Below are 6,000 nucleotides of genomic sequence, written 5' to 3'. Positions count from 1 at the left end.
TAATTCTAATAATAATAAAATGTTAAATCAATACAAAAATGTATTTTTATCCCTATTGTTTTACACAACCAACTGTATTTCAATTAATAACCCTGGTGCTTGTTTCTCTGTCTCCCCCATCTTTTTAGGCTGCAGACAGGAAGGCTCTGTCAATTCAGTGGGAATAAGTACACTGATAAAATCCCAGTGTCTCTGTAGTATGCACTGAGTTTATTAAAAATCACATTTAAGGTAAAATAGCTTGGGTGTTTGGGGTTGGCTTTTATTTGTTTATTATAGTTTTAAAATGAATGGTTTAAAAAAGATTTACCAGTTATGTTCCAAAAAATTGATTCTGTTCATCTGGACGTAGTGTTTTAAGTGGGAGAAATGTTTCGCCACTCTACAAATTTTCACTTTTGCAAATAAATGTGACACAAACTAAAATATATAGATTGTATCATGTTTTAATTCACATTGTATACTTACTGTGTCCTGGGGATCAGGTGTTGGGTTGCCTGAAGAAAGGTCAGTCTTTTAGTGGAGATGAAACGCAGGCTGGGTTTGCTCATCCATCCAGAACTGTGGATGGATGAGCAATAAATATACATGTAGGTGTCTCTCTTTCTCTCTCTTTATGTGTAGGTTGATACATTTCATTGCATTATAGGGTAATTTGGGACAATCAGTTTTCAAAGTTAACACTACATTAATCCCAGTTATCCATTAGTGAGATACCCATGTGCAAAATCACTGGTACACTGTAAAAACGATAACTAGTAATTGTTGATTTGAGGAAAGTTTTCAAATTAAACTGACTTAGAAATAAAACTTTCCATTTACAACCTAAAATAGCTTGTCTGCCCAACAAATTTCTTCCATTGTTGTCCTAACTAAGATTTTCTAGCGAGCATAACAAAGATTATCAACTTTTGAGTAGATTTTTTGAGTCGAGTTGGGAACCGGTGGGAAACCCCGTAGGTGACTGGCACACGTCGTGGTCTGAATAAGTTTGAACTAGACCAAACGAGTCTGAGCAGACTGTGTGATAGTGGTTTGTCGATGTGTTCTGAACTGAAAACCTGCTAAGAAACTTTGAACAAACGTGGCCAAAGTTGGATGAAAATTAAAATTTTTCGACCATTACGGATTTTACCTGGTCTGAAGTTGGAGTGTATTATTTGACCATTTTTTTGGACAGGTGCGGGAGCTGCCGGCCATTTGCCCTAGCAGGTAAGCTAACGACATCTGTTATTAGGATTTTCTACAAGCGCTAGGCTGCATCCTCCTGAGGATCCAGGAGGGTGGAACGAGTAAAGCACTGAAAAAAAGCCAAACAATAACATGTTTAAGTCATCTAAGGGACTTATATATCATGTTTAAGCTAGCGAAGGACCGCGCGGGGGGTTGAAAATGATATGCCAGGAGTTCGCTGTTCTCGCTGCTCTAGCAAGCCTTGAATCCCTAGCTAGCTATCGAAGCTGGTGGTAACAGACGTCTCCGAAAACGTAGAAGCATTTTTGCAAAAATGTGTTGTCTTAATAAACTGAGCAGATATATGAAATTTACACAGCTACATTCTCGCCTGAAAATACCTTAAAAGTTTACTTTGTGACCCAGAAAGAGTAATAAGAGTAATATTAAAACTAAGTGGCTGCCGCCATTGTTTGAAACTAGAATCGGCTGGGCCGCGCTATGAATTCTGGCATAGGGTGGGCCACGAAGGATACACCTGACCCATCCTTCAAAGCTGTGGAAAGTATTGTATTGTTTTGAGAGCCTTTTTGTTGGTGGAGTATTGATTTTATGTACAATTCCACGGGTAGACGCGATCTGTACGGTCCGACTTTGCACATGCGCAGTAAGGATCGGGGAGTCCGATCCGTAACTTTTTTTCTCGGTTTTTTTTCTACATTATATTGAAATGTTTCATTATTGCAAACATTTTCTCTCAGGCGGAGAGAGGTCGTGGAGTGTCAGCCTATGGTATCTGAGGTCCAGGAGAGATGACCTGCGCTGTTTTCCTCTGAGGAGGTAAGACTGTCCTAATTTATTTATAATTTAATTATTATTCAAATTGGGCATGATTTATACTTATATTGAAGCAGTACGGTATTTGCTGGGGTAATGCATTGGCCAACTTTATTATCTTGTGCTACCACTCCAGTCAAGGCCCTTGCCAGTGTTATATTGAAATCCTTACCCTGAACATTTCTGCCAGTACAAAAGTCCCCATGCTAAATCGAAATTGTGAAACAGAAAGGCAATCTCATAATTTTGACTTAGCATGTATTTTTTTTCTTTTTGTGCTAGAAATAGGACTTCTATAGTCTGAGATTGTTAGGGAAAGAATACTAAGGCAGGTCACAGAATCTGATTGGTCACAGATTTTGGTGCAACTTAGAACATAATATGTATTTTCATATTGATACTGGGTTTTGTGGGGGGTGTTTCTATTCCTGTGCAAAAGACGTATTCATGAGAGATTTTTGAAGTAGGTAGGTTTTGCTGTTGATGACACAGTCAGGCATATAACATGGTGCAGACTGTCCAAGACAGCTACCCAGGAATTTTCTGTGCTGAATAAATGACAATATTTTGGTGAATGTATTGTTTAGATATCTGAAAATTTCATCGGATCACAAGCAAAGACCTCCTGGGGACCTTCAATGCATCCCTTGACAAAGTTGTGCCTGGCCTGCTGAAACTGTACTGGTCTAAGAAGGGAGTTCTTGGTGAGGAGATGGAAGACTTCCTGGATAAACTTGATGAACAGGTGAGTGAAGTGCTCCTTTATCTGACATTTTTAGAAGAGAGTATACTTTTCTCTTAACAGAAACTGAAAAAGATGTTGGCTTCAAACAAAACACATCAGTGGATATGTCAGTAAAAATGAATGTCATGAGTCATTGCAGTATTTTATTTAATTTGTAAAACGAAAGTAAAATTGTTAACATGGTGTTGTTGTTGTTTTTTTTGGGGGGGGGGGGGTGTACGTTTTGCGTGTTGCTGGGTCTGACCTGTGCTTTACTTTCATTACTATGAGAGTTCTGATTTTGCATTGTGTATAGTACACCATGTTACTTCACTAATTGAAATTCTTGTTTTCCACTGAATACTCTTTAGACATCCAACACTGTGTCCAACGGGCACTGAGAGGCCTGCCAATTTTCCTCAAGAGAAGATGCAACAGAGGTTTTCCTGAAGTGCTTAGTAAGTACAAAAAAGTAATGCAAGTAAAACTAATTGCTATGAGATGTTTTTAAAGGATGAGTTTATCCAAAATGGAAATGTACACTTTCTCAGTGCAGTCCAGATAATTTTATAGTGGGGATTGCAGTTGTCATAACTCTCACTCCTTTTTTTCTGCTGAGCAGCAGCTGGGCATTGTTAGTGGTTGTTCCATAGCAGAAAATATTTTTGTGCAAAACTCACAAGGTGGCATTAATTAAAAGAAAATAAGCTTTTTCTTCTTAAAACCTCCATGGGTCAAACGACCAGCATGGTATAGAGGTTAAAGTTAAAATCTTTAGAAATTTGTTTTGTCTTTAGTTTTTCTTAGCTTTCAATAATTCATATTTTACTTTTCTTCAGGACACTGACATTTTGGAACCAGTGTTGAACGGTGCATCAGTTGCCATCCTCACCATCCTACAAGATGACGATGCTGATACGTCTGTGCGAGAACATGCAGTTGTGTTGGAAGGGGACATTGTGCTACATAACATTCCAGATCTCTCTACTGCCCTGGCACACCTCTTTGGCCTTCTGTATGCCCTCAACATTGATTATCCAAAGCAGATGAGTTTTACCTTTGAAGCAATTCAGGCCATCTTATTTTGGCCTGGTCGGACAATATGAAGGTGAAGTGGATAAATCATTATTCGAAATGTAAATTTTAGTCAGATGAATCTGTATTGTTGAGAATATATGGTGAAAATTTGTCTTGTAGTATTTTAAAAGATTTGTTATAGTGTTAGTTTCCTCTTCATTGATGGTAACATTTCTAAGAACTTTTAACTTCCATAGTTCATCATAGTAAGCCTGTGTAAAATGTCAATGTCTGGGTGCATAGGCAATCGTTTGTAGCACTACCCTATTTAATGTGCAATAGTTATGTTCAGCTTTTACAAGACGGTCAGGGTGTGTGTGCATGAATTATTAAGTTGCTGGACACTTTTCTTTTTTGGTTCTGGACTCTAGAATTTTAACGTCTCTGCTGGTGTGCTCAAAGCACCCAAAAGAAACTGGCAACACGTTTTTGTTTGTTTGTTATTTCTTTTCTTTCTTTCTTTTTGTTTTTTTTAACAGAAATTCACCCTACTACCCATGACATTCTGAAATGTACTGAAAAGACTGTTGAACAAAATAAATAAGCTTTTAGATAACATTGAATTGTGCTTTGTTTTATTCTATATCTATTTATTAAGTGTTTTTTCAAGTATAATAAAAACATACATTTTCCTTTGTTTATATAGGTAAATTTTCAACTCGCTGGAGTAAGAATTGTATGATTACTCAACAAGAATATCTGTGTTTGGTGAAGGCAGAAATACATGGCATTGAAACCAGAATTTCTTCGTTAGACTTCCAGGATTATCCTAATTAGGTGAACAAGAAGATCCAAGTTGGCAGAACTTGTAAATCTTAGTTGAGTCAACAACAGTTGGCAAAAGTTGAGAAAACTCAAAAATCTCTTGCATCATGTTGCCTTGAAATTTTACGTTTTCTCAACATTTTCTTTTTTACAGTGTAGGAGAATTAAAAACTGGAGTTTATGCCTCTGTAATGTTATTTACACATATCTAGGGAGGAATTTCACTGGAGCAGCTCAAGCAATACATTTATTATTGACAAATAAACACCCAAGGCTAAATATCTATGGGTTATGTTTTTCTTTTTCCAGATTCTGATTGTCAGTTTGCCTGCAAGGGTGAAAAGCTCCAGTGTGTTCTTTTGTCACAAGGGAAAGAAATAACTTTTGAACTTACAGCTACCTTACCTGTTTAGCAATTTTTAACTGGTTTCAAAGGTGAAAGTGAGCGTAAAGGAGTCTGTGTGCATGTGTGTGTGTGTGTGTGTGTGTGTGTCATATTGGTAGTGTGGTACTAATAAAACCTTGGAGAAAAAACTATGGTAGATGCAGTTTTGTTCTTGGGAAAGTGTGCACAGTGCAGCTGCAAGTATAGCTTTTGTCAAAACAAATTCATTATAAGTGTACAATATACTTTATTTGCCTGCTTTTGTGCCAGAACATTAACATGCATCAATCATAGTGCTTGTTTACTTGTATTATTTATGGCAGTCCTGTGAAAAAAAAATGGATGAATTTCATTTTTAAGACCTAAAAATATTTACTCTGCATACTTTAACAACATCTGAGACTGTTTAGTCTAGTACCTCCACGGATCCCTACCTTTGATGTACATAACACCAGCAACAGCCAGTACAGCGGGGATGCACTCTTGTACAATATCGCTGCTGCCTAGCAACAAAAGGCCTCTCTTTATAGCAACATTTCTTCTCACTGCAGAAAAAAAGAGAGAGACACATAGAAAAAAAACAATAATTTCTTTTACAATTCTGTTTACTTGCTTTAATAGGTTTAGTTTCAAAGGCTCTTTATTTTTTGTAGCTCTGCAAACAAACGTGTGCTACCAATCAATATTGTATGCAACGTTTTTCATTCTTCTCTCAAGTATATGTACAGATACTCGTGTACTTGTATTCTCGTAAAACCTGAAGTACTGATTCAACTTCCTTACACAAGAAAAAGTGAAAAAATAAATGTTCTAAAATGTACTCATTGTTTAAAAGTAAAAATGGTTATTTGGGGGACATTCCTTCCAGCTATTTTGTACAAAGCTGACTGAACCTTGTGCCATATTAATATAATAATAAAATATTAATACAAGGGAATACAAACTTTATTTCAACCTAAATTCTAATTCTAATGAATTTCTTCAGCTTCAACGCAAGCATGAAAAAAAATTAAATAAGAAACAAAACTAGCTTTATTTG

General features: G+C 36.6%; 1 long non-coding RNA gene across 1 annotated transcript; it reads left to right on the top strand.

Moving 5' to 3' along the window:
* The first annotated feature begins 782 nt into the window (after positions 1-782).
* On the top strand, positions 783-3,146 carry LOC109194626 (uncharacterized). The gene is made up of 4 exons (XR_002056431.2): positions 783-1,212; positions 1,935-2,013; positions 2,598-2,755; positions 3,106-3,146. It is a non-coding gene; the product is annotated as an uncharacterized LOC109194626 (long non-coding RNA).
* The last annotated feature ends 2,854 nt before the right edge of the window (positions 3,147-6,000 follow it).

The sequence above is a fragment of the Oreochromis niloticus genome, linkage group LG14 (genome assembly GCF_001858045.2).
Source record: "Oreochromis niloticus isolate F11D_XX linkage group LG14, O_niloticus_UMD_NMBU, whole genome shotgun sequence".
Classification (NCBI taxonomy): domain Eukaryota; kingdom Metazoa; phylum Chordata; class Actinopteri; order Cichliformes; family Cichlidae; genus Oreochromis; species Oreochromis niloticus.
This window is presented reverse-complemented; position numbering and strand designations above follow the sequence as displayed.